Here is a 16,937-nt window from a genome sequence, read left to right on the forward strand (position 1 = left end):
TGTGTTGCTACTTTGTGCATAAACATTTTTAAATAGTGGCCATATTCTATATACTAATTATTTTTGTTGTCAAGATTGATGTTGATTTTATCTTTAACCCAAGCAGGTTGAGTGTAGAAAATGAAATAAATTGTAAATTTATATTAGTTATAATATATTTAAAGGATGCACAATAAGTATTTTACATACATGATTAATGAATGTTGCAACAGTAACTATTTTTGAAATTTCTTCATGGGAAAATGGCACTTTTTCCCCTATGTTATGTGTATATGGCACTTTTCCCCCTGTGTTATTAAAGTGGCACTTTTCCCCCCTAAAATGTTAAATTGTCATTGTTATGCTTAAAAATAATTATTTCATTTATTTTTCTTCTCCAACAAATTATTATTTATATGTATGGATGATCACGATTCGGTTCGAACCTAACCAAACACTGTAGCAATCATATCGAAATAGTATGGACGGTTCTGGTTACGATTCAGAACCGAAAATTTTAAAATTAAATAATTGTTGAACCGTAAATCGGAACTTAACCACAGTCATATATAGTGAAAATAATCAAACCCTTATTTTGATAAATCGGTACGGTTCGGTTCCAATTTCGATTTTAAACCGCCAATCAAAACTTATGTATTTATTTACTACGTATTTATTTTTATAATTTTATTTCTTATTTAAAAATAGACTAAATTTAATAATTATTTTATTTTATTTTTCGGTTCTGAATCGTAACCGTCTATACTATTTAAGTTCAATTGCTATAGTGTTCGATTAGGTTCGTATCGAACCGTGATCTTCCATACATATTAGTAACAATTGATTGGAGAATAAAAATAAATGAAATAGTTATTTTAAGGACAAAAATGTCAATTTAACATTACAAGGGAGAAAACTACCACTTTTAAAATAACTGAGGGGGGAAAACTACCACTTTAATAACACAGGGGGGAAAAGTGCTATAAGCATATAACATAGGGGGAAAAAGTGCCATTTTCCCTTTCTTCATTTTATGAATTTGAAATATTGATTCCAACAATGTTATAGGCTCAGCATCTTTTCAATGAGTCAAGTGTGTCACAATGTTCTATTTCCCTATTGACATTTTTAATAATGAGTTTTAAATATAACTATGTAAGATACTGATCTAATTACTATTTACATATTATTATCAGCATAAAAGCATAGCAATCCTTTAGGCGTTCTGCTCGAGGTACTTTTGGTTTAACCATTATGGTTGAATGAATTCTTGTGGATAGAGAAATTCCTGGTTTAATGAGATGTATGTCTTTTTTTTTTTTTTTTAGTGTAGCTACTAATTTATTTAATTTAATAAGAGTAATAAAGTAGGGTACTTACATTTCAATAATATACTCTAACATATTCATAGTATATGTTCAACAATTATTTCAACTCTGATTAGGATTAGGTTCGAACCTAAGACATTTTTTATAGAAATTAATGGGTAAGTTGAAAGTTTTTATAACAGAATATTCCGTTACTAAAGTTTATACTAATGGAATGTAGGGTTATTTAAGAAAAGAAAATATTATAGTAGAGGGCAAAGAAGAAAAAATCATAAAAAGAACTAAAATAAAATAATCTTGATGGGGCCATGGGACCCCCGGGGGCCCATTTTATGGGATACGCCTTGGCCCAAGTGCGGGTGGCCCAAATAGGAATATGGAAGGAGGGGCATGGATATGGAAAGATGGGGCGTGGATATGAAAGGATGAGCGGCGGCTATGGAAAGAGGGTATGGATATAGAAGGAAGGACATGGATATGGAAAGAGGGGTATGGATATGGAAGGAAGGGGATGGATATGGGAAGAGGGGTGCAAGACAACATGAGTGCAAGGCAGATGAACTGACGGTGCAAGGCGGGAGGTGGCGATGCATGGAAGAAAAGGAGGAGGGGGGCGCCCGACGCCGAGGCCCCCCAGGGGTCGACAGTCGCGCCCCCAGCTCCCTAACGGCGTGGTCGGGCGCCTGGGGTGGCGGCTGGTCGTGCCGCCACCCAGGCGGCCCTAAGTGCGCTTACCTAAAGCGCGGAGCGCGATAGCGCCCCCGTCGCCCCCTTGGCGTGCCTATCACTCGTGCGTAGCCGTGTTCTCCGTGTTCCTCGGTACGTGGTGCTTGATGGATGGTTAGAGAATGAAACAGTTGCACGACAGGGCAATATGGGACGCGTGTCTGGTGAGATTTGACGCCCTCTGGATTCCGTAAACGTGGAGGGTGTAGGGGATCCACCAGTAGTATAAAAGGTAGGGGTCTAGTCCATGTAGGACATCCTTAGGTCACGATCCACTTCATAGCCCAGTGGTCAAGATTTCTTCCTTTTGCTGGTGTGTGGTAACATTGTTGGGTTATTCTTTTTTACTTATTTGTGGGTCCCTTATTTCCTTATTTATTGTATTTATTCGCTAGTCCCCCTATTATTTATTTACTCCCTCCGTCCCGAATTGGATGTCTCATTTGCTTTTTGCACGCTTTTTAAGAAATTAAAGTAAATGTGATGTGCTTTCCAATTATGTCCCAAACTTTTTCACTTTTAGAAATAAAAGCAATAAAAAAAGCAAAAGTCATAAGGGTAAATTGGAAAAAGTAGATTGATTGTGATGTTCAATTTAGGAAAGATGACAACATTTTGGGACAAACTAAAAAGGAAAGTAAGACAGGTAAAATGGGACAGAGGGAGTATTTATTATTTGGGCCGCCGTTTCTTAGGCCGATACATTTGGGCTTTGTACACATTCTATTGGGCCACTGTCGAAGGCATGAAGCAAAGATGAAAGCGGAAGAGTGAAGACCGACGAACTCCAAGCAACGACCTGTTACCTGCGTGATGCGTCGCTGCCGCTGCCAGGCCGGTGACTGGCGAGCTCCAAGTCTCCGACGGTGACCTGCGGCCTTGCGAGCTGCCAGCTGCCCAACTTTGGTCTATCTCCCTACTGGCTCTGTGATTGTTGATTTTTTGTGTTGAAAACTTAGATATAAATACTAATTTTGTGTGTGAATATAAAGACTAATTTTTGTGTGTTGAAAACTTAGATAGGTCATAGGTGTGTCAGTGTGTGATTGAGTGTTTATTGATGGATGATTGATGAAAGCTTCTCCCTTCTCTACTTTTATGGTCATGGATGATTGATGAAAGCTTCTAAATTCTAATGTTTTTGATGTTGAATTGTTGATTGATGATTGAGTGTTTATTGGCATATAGGTGTGTGAACTGTGAATAATAGCAGCAGTCCAACAGATTAGTTGAATTTTTATTTTTTGCATTTAATTATTATTTTTATTTTTTAGGAAGGGTTGGCCCGTTTAGCCCGTCAGCCCCTCACATACGGGTTGGGCTGTAAATTTCAACTCGTTTAGAAAAACAGGCCCAGCCTGACTCGATTTAGGTCTAACCCGAGACGAGTTGGCCTGTTTTGATAGCACTATATATATATATATATATATATATATATATATATATATATATATATATATCGCGTCGCGAACCAGTCCCGCACCTCGCCGTCAACCATTCTTCCGTCCGTCGTCCTCCGTCGTCGCTACAGGCCAACGTCAAACAAAAAAAAAGGCAGTAAGCAGTTCAACGGCGAAGAAACGGTGTAGCTGCAGGACAAAAAAACGATTGAATTAATTTTATTGTAATTTTATTTTGGTTGTTGCTTTATGCGGAAAACCCAAAAAATTTCCAGCATCCCTCCAAAAATTGAATTGCAAAATTGACATATCTCTCTTAATTATACAACGCATACGACATATTCAAAATTATATATATGCAATTAAAGAACACTTAAGTCTAAGCAGAGATAAATCAGGTTCTGATACCAACTGTAAGCATAAATACGTGAAATACGGATCTTTAAAGTACTAACCACCATCTATAGCTTCCGATTGATGAAGGTTGTGTAGTCACGGGACTGCTGCGGCAGAGTAACTGTATAGTTTCTCCCACTTTTTCAACCCTCTCTTGATGGTGTATGAGGAATGAATTGTCAAGCAGTGAGAGGACCAAAGGGCTCTATATATACTATCCATATGCCATCAATATGGTCATTGTATCCCCTCCCTAATCACACTTCTTATCATAATTAAGTCTTACCTTAATAATAAAGAAGCTTGTATGAAAGTAATGCACCATATAATAGACAAATAGCATCACAGGCCACCTGTTTAATGAACAAAGCATCTTTAGTAGGCAACCACTTAGTACACATAGCTCAAAAAAAACATTTGACCTTAGAAGGGATATTTAGATTCCACACCCCTGTCCAACACACTCTGAAAATCTATTGGTTAAGACTTTAGCAACAATACGATAAAGCACATTACATAGAGATATGAGACGGAAATCAGACACTATTTCGGGGTTTTTTTGTTTTAGGTATTAAGACAATTTGGGTGTCATTGAAGAAAAGAATGACAGAAAGTCACTACCTCCTCGCCCAAGATATCCTAGTGCAATTGAAAGAAAGCTGGAGATAAGCCATCGGGTCCCAATGACCTTTTTCATTTTGCTCCTCCATTACCCGCCGATCAAGACAGTCCGTAACAGCCTAACACTCGGCACGAGATTGACAAAATAATCAAAAAAATGCCACCCATTCGCTGCTCATCCATGACCAAGACCCCCATTTCATCCCTCACTTCCCGAATACTATTCGGGCGCTTCCTACCATTAACGGAATTATGGAAGAACCTATTGTTGTAATCCCTACCCATATACCATAATTCTTTCGCTCTATGACGCCATCGGTCACTTTTATTCCTCACAAGAGATAAATATTCATGATGAACCTCCCCAAACAACGAACACTGTCCTCTCTCCTCTCTGTTCGTAATCTCCACATTTTCTCCTTACACCGGACCAATGCCCTTCTTCTCTCCTTGAGACTTCCTTCTATCCCACTGCCATACTACCTTCCCACATCTCGCCAAATGCTCAGCTATTTCGCACCCTTCTAAATTCAACCAAGCTTCGCCAATCACCTACCTACACGCTGGATTATGACCCCAAGAATTCTCAAACCGAGGCCTATGCGTAAAACATCTCCTCCCCATCAAATTTAACACTAAAAATAACAGAATATGGTCGCTACTACTCCCCTCCGACGACCATGCCTTAGTGTTTAGAAACAAATCCATCCACACCCTCGTCACCAAAATTCTGTCCAATTTCTCTTACACCCAATTTAGCGTGCCTCTACCTCTCTCCCACGAAACTGACATCCCTCAAACCCAAAATCAACAATCCCTCTCTCCCGGACTAGGATGGGGTACTCTCCCAATCTTCTCCTTCTCCATTAATAAGTCATTAAAATCACTCGTAAGAACCCAAGGAAGAGAAGTAACAGTAGACACCTAAGTAAGTTCCATGAAAACCGCCTTCGATGTCGTTTTGGACTCCCGTAAAACCCAGTGAAGTGCCACCGGGGCAACGACCCACCGTGTCTAACATGAGTGTCAATATAGTAACCCACCACCTCCACGCCCAAACCACCGCTCCACCGTTTCATAACAATGTAAACCCCCACTTCTACCTTCTGTGTCAACCCTAAAGCAAGTCACATAACCCAATTTAATCTGTATCCTTTCCATTCTATTAGACCCACACAAAATTTCAGACAAGAAAAGAATGTCAGGCTTCTTTTGATTTACAAAGCCCAACAACACCTGAATTGCCAGTGGGTTACCCAACCCATGACATTTCCAACTTAGGCAACTCATTCGACCCAATGGACATGGGAACCAGAGCCCACCTCATCAGACACAAACATGTTCTGACCCTCGACAATCATTAGACTAATTCAAGCGTTACCTCCTCCAGTCTCCTCACTTTCACTCCCTACCTGTCTCCGTTTCTAATCCTCCGCAGGACCACAACCACTCCATCACTCTCTCCCCCCTCATTAATTGTGCTATGATTATGCTCATTTAATTCTGGAATAAAGTCGGAAGGTAGTGAAATGTCCAACACTAAATTACGCAATGAAGACTCGTCATTACGCATTGAATGCTCAGCATTCCCTCCCGTAACGTTTGACGTTCTAGAATCACCTCCTTGCGCAACCACCTATGTTGGGTCCAACACTAGCCACTGGTTCACCAGAGCCGCCAACTATTGTTGCCCCCAGCCCTCAGTCAAGGACCAAACGGCTTTTCTTTCCCCTTCATAGGCTTCTCAAAAGATAATAAACAAAACTTATCCCCATGGCCAATAATCCCACATTGAAAGCAAAATTATAATAGCCTTTCATAGCGTAAATTTGCCCAGAACTAATCCCCACATGCTCTTTTCATCTTTATCTTCGGCTTCAGAGGTCGTGAAATCACCAGTGTTGCACGAACACGCATGAAAGACTTCCATACACCGTCAAAGTTCCGCAAATCCACTGATTCGAAGGTTCCGAGATTGTTTCCAATAACCTTTACAACTCTCTCTAAAATGAAACCCAAAGGCAAATTATGAACTTGAACTCAAAAGGAACAATGGTCCAAACTTATAATCATTGGATTGTCCTCCTTCTCCAAACGACGCAGCAAAACCAAGTTCTATTCATAGGTCCAAGGACCATCATTCATCACCCTCGATATGTCACGCTCATGATAAAACGTAAATAGGAACCTACTCTTTCCCAATTCCCGAATATGAACGCCCTTACCCGGGACGCCAAGCAGTAGCCATCACATCCCTAAAGACCACAAATTTGATCGGCCTATCCGTGACCACCCTCCCCACCGCAACAAACCGGAAATCAAAATTCGGTTGTTCACTCTCCTCGACCTCCACCACAACTCCTTCATCGTCATCCACTATTGTTAATGCCTCATAGGCCCAAACAATAATTTGACTAATAAATAGTAAACGGAATTAGTAAAATAGAACAGAGTGAGTACTACTCAGTAGTACATCTAAAATTTATAATAATTATTCACCTTGTCCCATTTTATCTCTCATATTTACTATTCATTTGTCAAACTAATTAATTTTCTTTACTTATTTTCTTTAAGTTTATTTTTTACTTATTTTTTTTGTTTGACCATGAGGTGTCCTGAGCAGACCCTAACTATAGGAGGCACCTTTAAGCCCGTACCATACTCAGACTAATCCGCATTCGCACTGGATCGGCCCAATTGAGGGCCAAAGTACTGGCCAGATTGTTTTAAATGTTCAATAGTACTTTTCAGTTTTAATATAGTTTCTAAATATATACCATCAATTTTATAATTTTTTGAAACAATATAAATTATATATATAAATAATAAATTTAATATTATGAAAAATTAAAATGTAAATAATTTTAGTTAAGTCTGAAATGGAGAGTAATCAAATACGGCATATTAAGAGAATTTTGTTTTTGATTGTCAAAAATATTTTTTCCATGAAATCTATGGGCTGGTCACCGGCCATCATTACAACTTTACAAGGCATTTCCTAGAAGAAACTTTGAACATAACATTAACATTACATATTCTATATACATGCAAAGTGTTCACACACATGCAATGTATATATATATTACCTCTTCGCTGCTGCTTCTCGATCGAGAAATGTCTTCTCATATACATACACTTGAGGTGGAGGAGGAACTGTTTATCGTTTAAATGAGTACTTCAATCCACCTCTTGATCGTTATGTCATTTGCATTAAGTTTTGGTGGTGAAGCAGCGCATGGAGCGAAATTTGGGGTTGGTTTGGTTGTGGATGAGCGGTCTCCGATGGGAGAGGTTGTGAAGAAGTGTATTCAAATGGCTGTTGATGACTTTTACGCGATAAACGCTCACTATAATACCAAGATTAATCTTCACGTAAGGAATTCCGCCGGTGATCCTTTGCTTGCTTTTACATATGGTGAGTACGTGAAATCCATATATTATGTACAAGTGTATTTACATGTATTTGTACTGAATGTTCGACAACTATTTGACAAAATGCCCCATAGAATATTTATCCCTTAGCTTGCATCGCCCTGATTGGTGGAACCTCCCAGTAAATCTTGATTCTACTTTTTGATCAGTTTCATAAGCTACTCTATGCCCTTTTATTAACAGCAAGGATTGTTCTTTAATTTAGATAAAAACTTGAATTTTTTACAAGTGCTTTTACTCCAAAAAAATTTTAGTCCCCCCCTGCAATACTTAATTATTGTTATGCTAAGTCACATACAATAGCAGACAATTTAGTCCATTTAATTATTGTTGCATTACTTAATTACTGTTTATGATAAGTCATCATACAATAGCAGACAATTTATTCCATTTAATTATAGTTGCATTACTTAATTATTGTTTCTGCTAAGTCACATACAATAGCAGAAAATTTAGTACATTTTATTATTGTTTTGCATTACAGCTGTAGACCTTTTGGAGAATGTTAAGGTGGGGGCAATTATAATACCAGAAATGTGGAATGAAGTGACACTTTTTGCCAGGCTAAGTCATAAAGCTAGAGTTCCCATGTTTTCCTTTTCTTCATTACTGTCCCCAAATGGATATCCTTATTTTGTTCAAATATCTCAAGATGGGGATATGGGACTCAAAGGCATTGTTGCATTTATAGAAAGAGCTAAATGGAAGAATGTCATACTTATACATGATGAAACTGAGTATGGGATGAAAGATCGCTCCCGTCTGATTGATCTCTTCCAAGAGGTTGGTGTGCGTGTGGTTCATAAGACTACCATATCTCATTCGGCTGAAGAACACCAAATTATTGAAGAGCTAACTAAGCTCAAGAAAATGGAGAATTCTGTTTTCATTGTGCACCTGTCAGCTTCCTTGATGCCCCTCTTTTTTGAAAATGCAAAAAAATTAGGATTGATGGCTAAAGGTTATGCTTGGATTGTATCTGATAAAACTATGAATTTCCTGCATACCTTCAATGATGCTGTTATTGAATCAATGCAGGGATCATAGGGATTCAAATCTTACATTCCAGCTTCAGGAAAGCTTAAAAATTTCACTTTGAAGTGGCTTAGACAGTCTAACACAGAAGCGTCTATGGAGTTGAATGCATTTGGTTTATGGGCATATGATGCAGTATGGTCACTGGCACTTGCAATTGAAAAGGTTGGGAAAAGAATCCCTCAAACCAAAGAAGAATGCAAGGACCTCCTAAATTTTACAAGTATTGGCGTTTCGGATTATGGTAGCTCATTACTATTGAAGGAGGTAATAAGTAGCAGATTTATAGGTTTAACTGGTGAGTTTCAACTTCTGAATGGAGAACTAGGCTCTAAGGCATATGAAGTTGTTAATGTCATGGACCAAGGGGAGAGAAGAGTTGGATTTTGGACTCTAAATAGTGGGTTCACCATTCATCCATCCTCAAACGAACCAAATAATTTTTTTCATGCCGGTCTTGATTCTATTATTTGGCCAGGGCCATCTTTAGCTACCCCAAAAGAATGGTTAGGTAAAAAGATAAGAGTTGGTGTGCCTATACAGCAGGCATTTAAGGAATTCATTAACGTCCATCATGATATTCAATCTAATACAACAACAGTGGAGGGTTTCTCTGTGGATGTGTTTCTTGCTGCCATTGGGAGTTTAGAGTATAAAGCACCCTTTGAATTTATCCCTTTTCTGGTTGTGGATGAAAAAGGAAAGCACCATTCCTATTACAACGATCTTCTTCATCAGATTTACCTTAAGGTATTCTTGCGTCCCTAATGCTTTTGTGGTCTAATTGGTTTTAATGGTTAATGATCACAATAGTTCAACATAGTTTTTGTAAATATCAAAATACTAAACTATGTATTATTTTTGGTGCTTAGAACTTTGATGCTGCAGTGGGAGACATAACCATCACCTCAAATAGATCCACATTTGTGGACTTTACATTGCCTTATACTGAAGCTGGAGTGGGAACTGTGGCACGCTTGGGCAGTGCAGGAGCATGGTTCTTCTTAAAGCCTTTCAGGACAGATCTATGGATAATTATTGTTGTTTCCTTCATTGTGACAGGTTTAGTCGTTTGGCTAATCGAACACGAAAAGAATGAAGATTTCCAAGGTTCACTGGCTCAACAAGTTGGAACAGCTTTGTGGTTTGCTGCTTCAACTCTTGTTTATGCTCAGAGTACGCTATACTTTTAACTAATTAATTTATTTTTCTTAAACTGAAACTCTGAAAACATGTTGTCTGTAGATGATTTTAATGGATGCAGAACTAAGATACATGCCATTTCACTTTTGTTTCAGGGGAACGGATACAGAGTAATCTGTCAAGATTCGTAGTTAGCATCTGGATGTTTGTTGTGCTCATAATTTCATCGAGCTACACCGCATCTCTGAGTTCACTTCTGACGTTACAACAAATTCGGATTGCAAAGGGAGATTATTTAGGTTACCATTCATTCCAAGAAGGAATCATTTTTAACAACATGAATTTTTCTGGAAGTAGGCTTATTCGCTACAATTCACCTGAAGAATTCCATGAAGCTCTTTCCAAAGGGACCATAGGAGGTATAGTTGATGAGATTCCTTACATCAAGAGTTTTCTTGCCAAGTATCCATCTCAATATGCACTCATCAGCACTGCACCACGTACAAATGGCTTTGGTTTTGTAAGTTTCTCCTCTATATAGTCATATACAAAAAAAAAATTGTTGATATGGGATGTGTATATCAGTATATCACCTTCGTTTTAAAACAGGCTTTCCAGAAAGGCTCACCATTAGTCCCTGAGATATCTCAAGCAATTGCTAGACTTAGAGAAGGAGGAAAACTCGCGGAGCTGGAGGACAAATGGTTTAAGAATCGTCCATCTATGTTAACTCAAGACGACGAGACCTCTAACATCAAGACTCTAAATGTTGACAACTTTAGAGGCTTATTTCTCTTGAATGGGATCTCTAAAGCTATTGCTGTTACCATGTTTCTTTGTTTAGTACTTGGTAATAAGTTGTCAGTTTATCACTATATTCTCAGAATTGCTTCAGGTGGGAAGTTGGCATTTATGATTAAGTATCTATTTTGCAGAAAGGAATTTATCATTGAGGGATAGCCACAACCATGTATAAATCATAAACCAGGCCACCTCCATATATCAATCTATAATAGTTGTCATATAGATGGTTAGCATTTCCTTCTAGTGTCTGGTGAGATTTTTTGGGTCATATATCCTAATGTTCTTGAGCCTTGAGGTTGTTTCTTGCGCAGATATGGATTTCATTCTAGTTATCCACAAATCCCAGATGGTCTGTGTAGGGATTATACCTCTGCCCTAATAGCCCTCTGTAAATAGACGTTAAGTGTCAAATAAGTTTTATAATTTTTCTAATATAATTGAGTTGTTGAATGGAATTAAGTGTGTGTTTAGTTCAAACATGGAATCGGAATGATAATGAGAATGAAATACTTGGTAATGATACACTGCTGGAAATCGCCAAAATCCGGTCAAAAATCTTTGTTCCGGCCACATTTTTTTACCACTTTTGGGATCCGCAAAAACACTCATCGGTATTTCTGACCACCACATGTAGTGGTCAGAAATATCGTCCTAAAAAATAGAAGCGTCGAAAAATTTCGTCTCATGAGAAAGTTGGCGTCCGTGTGGTTCCAATGACTTGGTTGTCGGAAAAAGTACTCCGTATTACTACGGAGTTACGATTTCAGACCACCTTCTGACTACTTTGTGATCCGTATTAACTTTGCATTTATATACTTTGAATTACCTATTTAAATAAATAAATTCGACATTCAATTACATATGTATGAACTTCTCCTATTAATCTTGCAAATACTTAGGGATAAGGGTCAAATAGACCTTTAAACTATAAGCCAAAGTGCAATTAACCCCCTAAACTAAGAAAAGCTCCAATTAACCCATTTATCTCTTCACCTACATGCAATTTAACCCATAACTTATTAAAATTGTGCAATTAACTTATTTTGTAGGTAAACTCTATGTAATAACAGGTAAAATTGTAATTTTAAAATAAACTTTAAATAAATAAATTTTAAAAACAAAAAAAAAAACAAAACAAAAAACAAAACAAAACAAAAAGAAGATTGTAATAAATCGTTTTTTTGTTTTTTGTTTTTTGTTTTTTTTGTTTTTGTTAATTTTGAAAATTGAATTTTTATTGTGTTCAATTTTATTCTAAAAATTAGTATGGACTTTTTTAACTATGATTGTTGGATGTTATTTTATCATTTTATGAATGTTATAAATTGATGAATTTTCTTTTTAGTTTGTTCAATGGATTGAATGGTAGGTTTTATTTCTTTTTTATATAACTTAACTTTAAATTTTAGTTTCTTTAAAAAAAATATTAATAGGTTTAGCGGGTTTGTGTCATATCGTGTCGACACGACTCGAAACATGTTAACAAAATATGTCTATCATGTCAACCTGTTTAACCCTTCCCTCGTCGACATCACCAACTCTTAGAGAGTATTGGCCCAAGTAGGGTGTCCATTTTTATTGTCAAGGGAAAAAAAAAGCCCAAAGGGTTTGAACCCAAGACTTTCAACATAACAACATAAATTCTTAACCACCAAACCACACAAGATATTGTATATCAAAGGGTAGGAAGCTCCACTTATGCATGAGGGTGCACTGGAAGCAAAGTAGTGGGGTTTTAAAGTATTTTTACAGATCCCGAGAGCCATTGGGTGAAAAACGAGGACATAGCGAGCACATGGAGCGAAGAAGGAGTCCTGGGACGGACTGGAAGACCACTCCACGTGTGGAGCCGGCGTGGATCGTTTCTAGTGCTGATCCACGCCGGGCCTCTACACGTGGAGCTCGCGTGGACGGGGAGTGCTGAATGATTTAATGAAGGGGAAATTTTGGGAATGTTATTCAAAGGTTTAGTTAGAAATTTTAGGGAGAGTTGGATCATTTTTCAGATTACATTTTTATATTAGCATTTCTCACTTAAGAGCTTTTTAGAGAGAGAAAGAGAGATTCTAGAATTTAGCTTGCATTGATCCAAGGTTGAAGGACAAAGATACTTTGAAGATTGTATTTCATTTTTATTAGGTAAATTCTATCCATAATCTAGTTTTCTATTTCAATTGTATTTGCAATTTACATTCCTTAATTCAATTAGGTTTTTGAGATTTCAATTTCATGAAGATGAGTAGCTAATTTCATTTGGGGATTGAATTGTGTAATGTTGTGTATGCCTAGTGTTGATCTTCAATTCTAATCTATGAAAGTTGATTCATTCTATTTTGGAATCCTATTATTGTTTTGTGATTGTTGCTTTGATTTGATTCTAAGAGTTATTGGCCAATCTCTTGGAAGATTGGGGCCTTGATTTAAGCATGAATAGTGTTTAGTATTGAGGTTAGCTTTTGCAATCATAGATCCTATGGAAATCTAAGAGTAGACTAGTATGAAGGTGTTGAAGCCAAAGTGTTTGATGGAATGCCTCTAAAAGCTTTTGGTTACTTAACAAGTATTCCTAAGCTAGAGAGCCCCAGTACACTAGTTGTGGAAAAGGATTATGAGTTAACACCCTTGAATAGCCAAAGTAGTTGAATCAACATTCCCTAGCCTTTTTTCAAAAAAAAAAAAAAAAAAAACATTCCCTAGCCTAAGTCACACGGCGAGGCATCACAACCGAGCATAATTCATTCCCTTGCTTTATACAATTGTTTGTTTCGTTCTTGTTTACTTTAATTGACCAAACTTTCTACCAACAAATGTTTACTTCATGCACCATGATAACCTCACAAATTTCACTATGCATTCACTCAATTAATGGCTAAGTAATCTTCCGCATTACCTCTTTTGAGACCGACACTCAGGGAGTTCCGACTCTTCGTTTTATTCTTTTGAAAGTATCCATTCCATCATCACTCACCAATACTACCTCATACCAAAAACCATCATTGACGCCGTCTGTGGGAAACGCTACAAAAAGAATGTGTTCCTAGTTTCAACCCGTTGTTATCAGCATGGAAGAGTCATCATTCTTGAATACTCTGGCTAGGAAGATGGTTTTTAAGTAAATTTCAGTTTCACCATTCGACTTGGGAGTATTTCAAGAAGTAGGGCGATGTAGGCTAGTTAAAGTGCTACTTGACCATCACCTGAAATGAGTTTGACTTTCACATGTTGTTAAAAATCATGTGTTCCTAGTTTGTACTCGTTCTACCCTTTCCTTTTACACAATCAAACTCGAGATACGCCAAAATAGCCGGCTTACAAAACAAACATTCCTGGAACCTACAAGAACGCCTTAGCAGGCAAGGCAAGGGTCAGTCCGATTCACGAGGGCCAATTCTCCACCCAAGGAACATGAGAGGTTCAACTGACATTATAGTATCGGAAGAGATGCTACTGTTGACAGAACCTGCAGAGGTTACCCCGAGGTCGGACCTAGCGTCCAATCAGCAGTTAGGGGGCGCAGCCTAGCTTGGCCTGATAGCCGGCCGCTGACCCAAACATTCAAGCAAATCATCCTCCTACCCTATCTCAGCACTCTACGAGATGGGAGGATGGCATCGCCAAGGAGGGGCCCTAGTGAAAATGGCTTAAAGAGGTAAGAAAAATATTTCTACATTGGAGAAATATTAACATATATTTTTGGTTGAACTTTCAGCTAGGTAGACTACCAAAAAATTACAAATGGATGTGGTAGTGGACCCACAAAAAAGGATAAGCGATCCCGGCCTGAGTTGTAAGCTTGGCAATCTTGAAAGGAGATGCTACAGTAAACAATAGCACCCAAAAGGGCTCACAGGCTGGCTATGTAGCTTGAGGAAGTAATTAAAAAGAAAATCAGCTTCATTTTATATCCTGGTCTCGGAAAGCACAGTAGGCAGCCTACAAAAGGCATTGTGATTGGATTTGCAAACAACCCGAGAAGGTAATAGAAAACATTTTCTATTATTTTCTTATTACCCTTCACCGCCTTTCATTTTTAGTACTGGGTCTGCAACGCAGGATAGGCAGCCCAAGAGAAGAAGAAAAAAAAGAGTTATACAGGCCTGCATGTAGGGAAGGCGGCCTAAGGAGCCTGCAAATATGGAAGGCGGCTCATCAACCCGCATGTAGGGAAGGCGGTCGGCAACTATCTCTTCTAGGCCCGCATGGAGGAAAGGCGGCCAAGCGAGGAATCGCGCCTATAAAAATAAAATAAAAATAAAAATAAAAAGGTCTTACGGGGCCTACACGGAGGGAAGACGGCTCATTGGCCCGCATGTAGTGAAGGCGGTCGATAATCATCTCTTCTGGGCCTACAAGTAGGGAAAGCATGGAGGGAAGGCGACCTAAGGAGCCTGCATGTAGGGAAGGCGGCTCATCGACCCGCATGTATGGAAGGCGACCGATAATCATCTCTTCTAGCAGGCCCGCAAGTGGGGAAGGAGGCCCAGCAAGGCATCGCGCCTCAAAAAAAATTCTTACGGGTATGCATGGAAGGAAAGCAGCCTAAGGAGCCTGCATGTAGGGAAGGCAGCTCATCGGCCAGCATGAAGGGAAGGCAGCTGACAATCATCTTTTCTGCGCCCGCAAGTAGGGACGACGGCCGAGCAAGGCATCGTGCCTAAAAAAAAAAAAAAAAAGCCTTACGGGTCTGCATGGAGGAAAGGTGGCTCCCCATGTGAGAACCACTCCCTAATCATATGAGAACCACTCCCCATGTGAGAACTTGTGGAGAAATCCAAATCATTGATTAGCAAGATTTAATGGATGGGAAATCAAGTAAATAAAAAATGAGCGAGGTCATTTTCATAAATATTACAAATTTTTAAGATGAGCGGTGTCATTTTCATAAATATTACAAAGTTTTGTTTATTTTCAATAATGGTTAGATCTACTAGATCAATGGTTTGGATTTGTCCACAGATTCTATGATTTTCACCTGATTTTATATGTGTGTGTGTGTGTGTGTGTGTCATTTTCATAAATATTACAAAGTTTTAATTTGTTTATTTTCAATAATCGTTAGATCTACTATATCAACGGTTTGGATTTGTCCACAGATTCTATGATTTTTACCTGATTATGGATATATATATGTGTGTGTGCGCGCGCGCCCGCGCAAAGAACATATTGAAAATTTGGAACATGCACCTTGAGTATAACAATCAATCATTACTATTAATGAATAAATGTTTTCTAGAAATAGGAAAAGATATGTTGATAAATACCTTGTTTGCATAGAAAATCTAATTCCACTATTAATAACATATTTTAAAATTTAATATTTCAAATATTGCAAAACGGTGCAGTTTTCGTTGGGCTGAAAACCAATTTTTGTTTTTGTTTTTCCCAAAAATTGTGGCTTTATTATAGTAGATGATTAGTCCTATAACTTGTCGTCTTCTATCTAAGCAATGCTATGTTTAAAATCCAGTCTATAGTTTCACTTAAAACATACGGTGTGAGAAATATCACAACATTCAGGCTCATATAATATAATTATTATAACAAGAGCAAGTTAAGATTTAACAATGACAAGTGCAACCTAATAAAACCATGCCATTGTTTTGTGGTATGAGTGCACACGAGATCAAGTCTACCAAAACTCTTCTTTTCCAACTTTATGCTATACTTTAAAAATCAATTTCTCATTCACCGATTATTCTTTTTAGTTAGGTATATAAATACTCAAAATTTCTCACTTAGAAAAAATTTAAATCTACTTTAACCTGGCTCAAATCGATTCCAAACCATACTCAAAATATTGCTTTCAAAATGACCATTTAAATATTATTATTTTTCTAATAATTTGTCCAACATATATAACTTAACTAAAAACATTCAAACTAAGGTTTACTTAAGATCTAAGTATTCCACTTTCTTTGAGTTCTATAAGAATGAGTTTTGTTCAACTATAATTGTCAAATTAAAGGAATCAACACGGTGTATAATTTGTCACCACTCACGAGTAAGAGTGTATGACCCATTCAAAGCTTCAGCAAATTGAAGTCAGTCAAGGAAGATCTAGAGAAAGAGGTCA

The 16,937-nt window shown here is 37.9% G+C and overlaps 1 pseudogene; it reads left to right on the plus strand.

The window, feature by feature from the left end:
- Window positions 1-7,560: 7,560 nt before the first annotated feature.
- On the plus strand, window positions 7,561-11,319 carry LOC116005107 (annotated as a pseudogene).
- The last annotated feature ends 5,618 nt before the right edge of the window (window positions 11,320-16,937 follow it).

Source organism: Ipomoea triloba, chromosome 14 (genome assembly GCF_003576645.1).
Source record: "Ipomoea triloba cultivar NCNSP0323 chromosome 14, ASM357664v1".
NCBI classification, from domain to species: domain Eukaryota; kingdom Viridiplantae; phylum Streptophyta; class Magnoliopsida; order Solanales; family Convolvulaceae; genus Ipomoea; species Ipomoea triloba.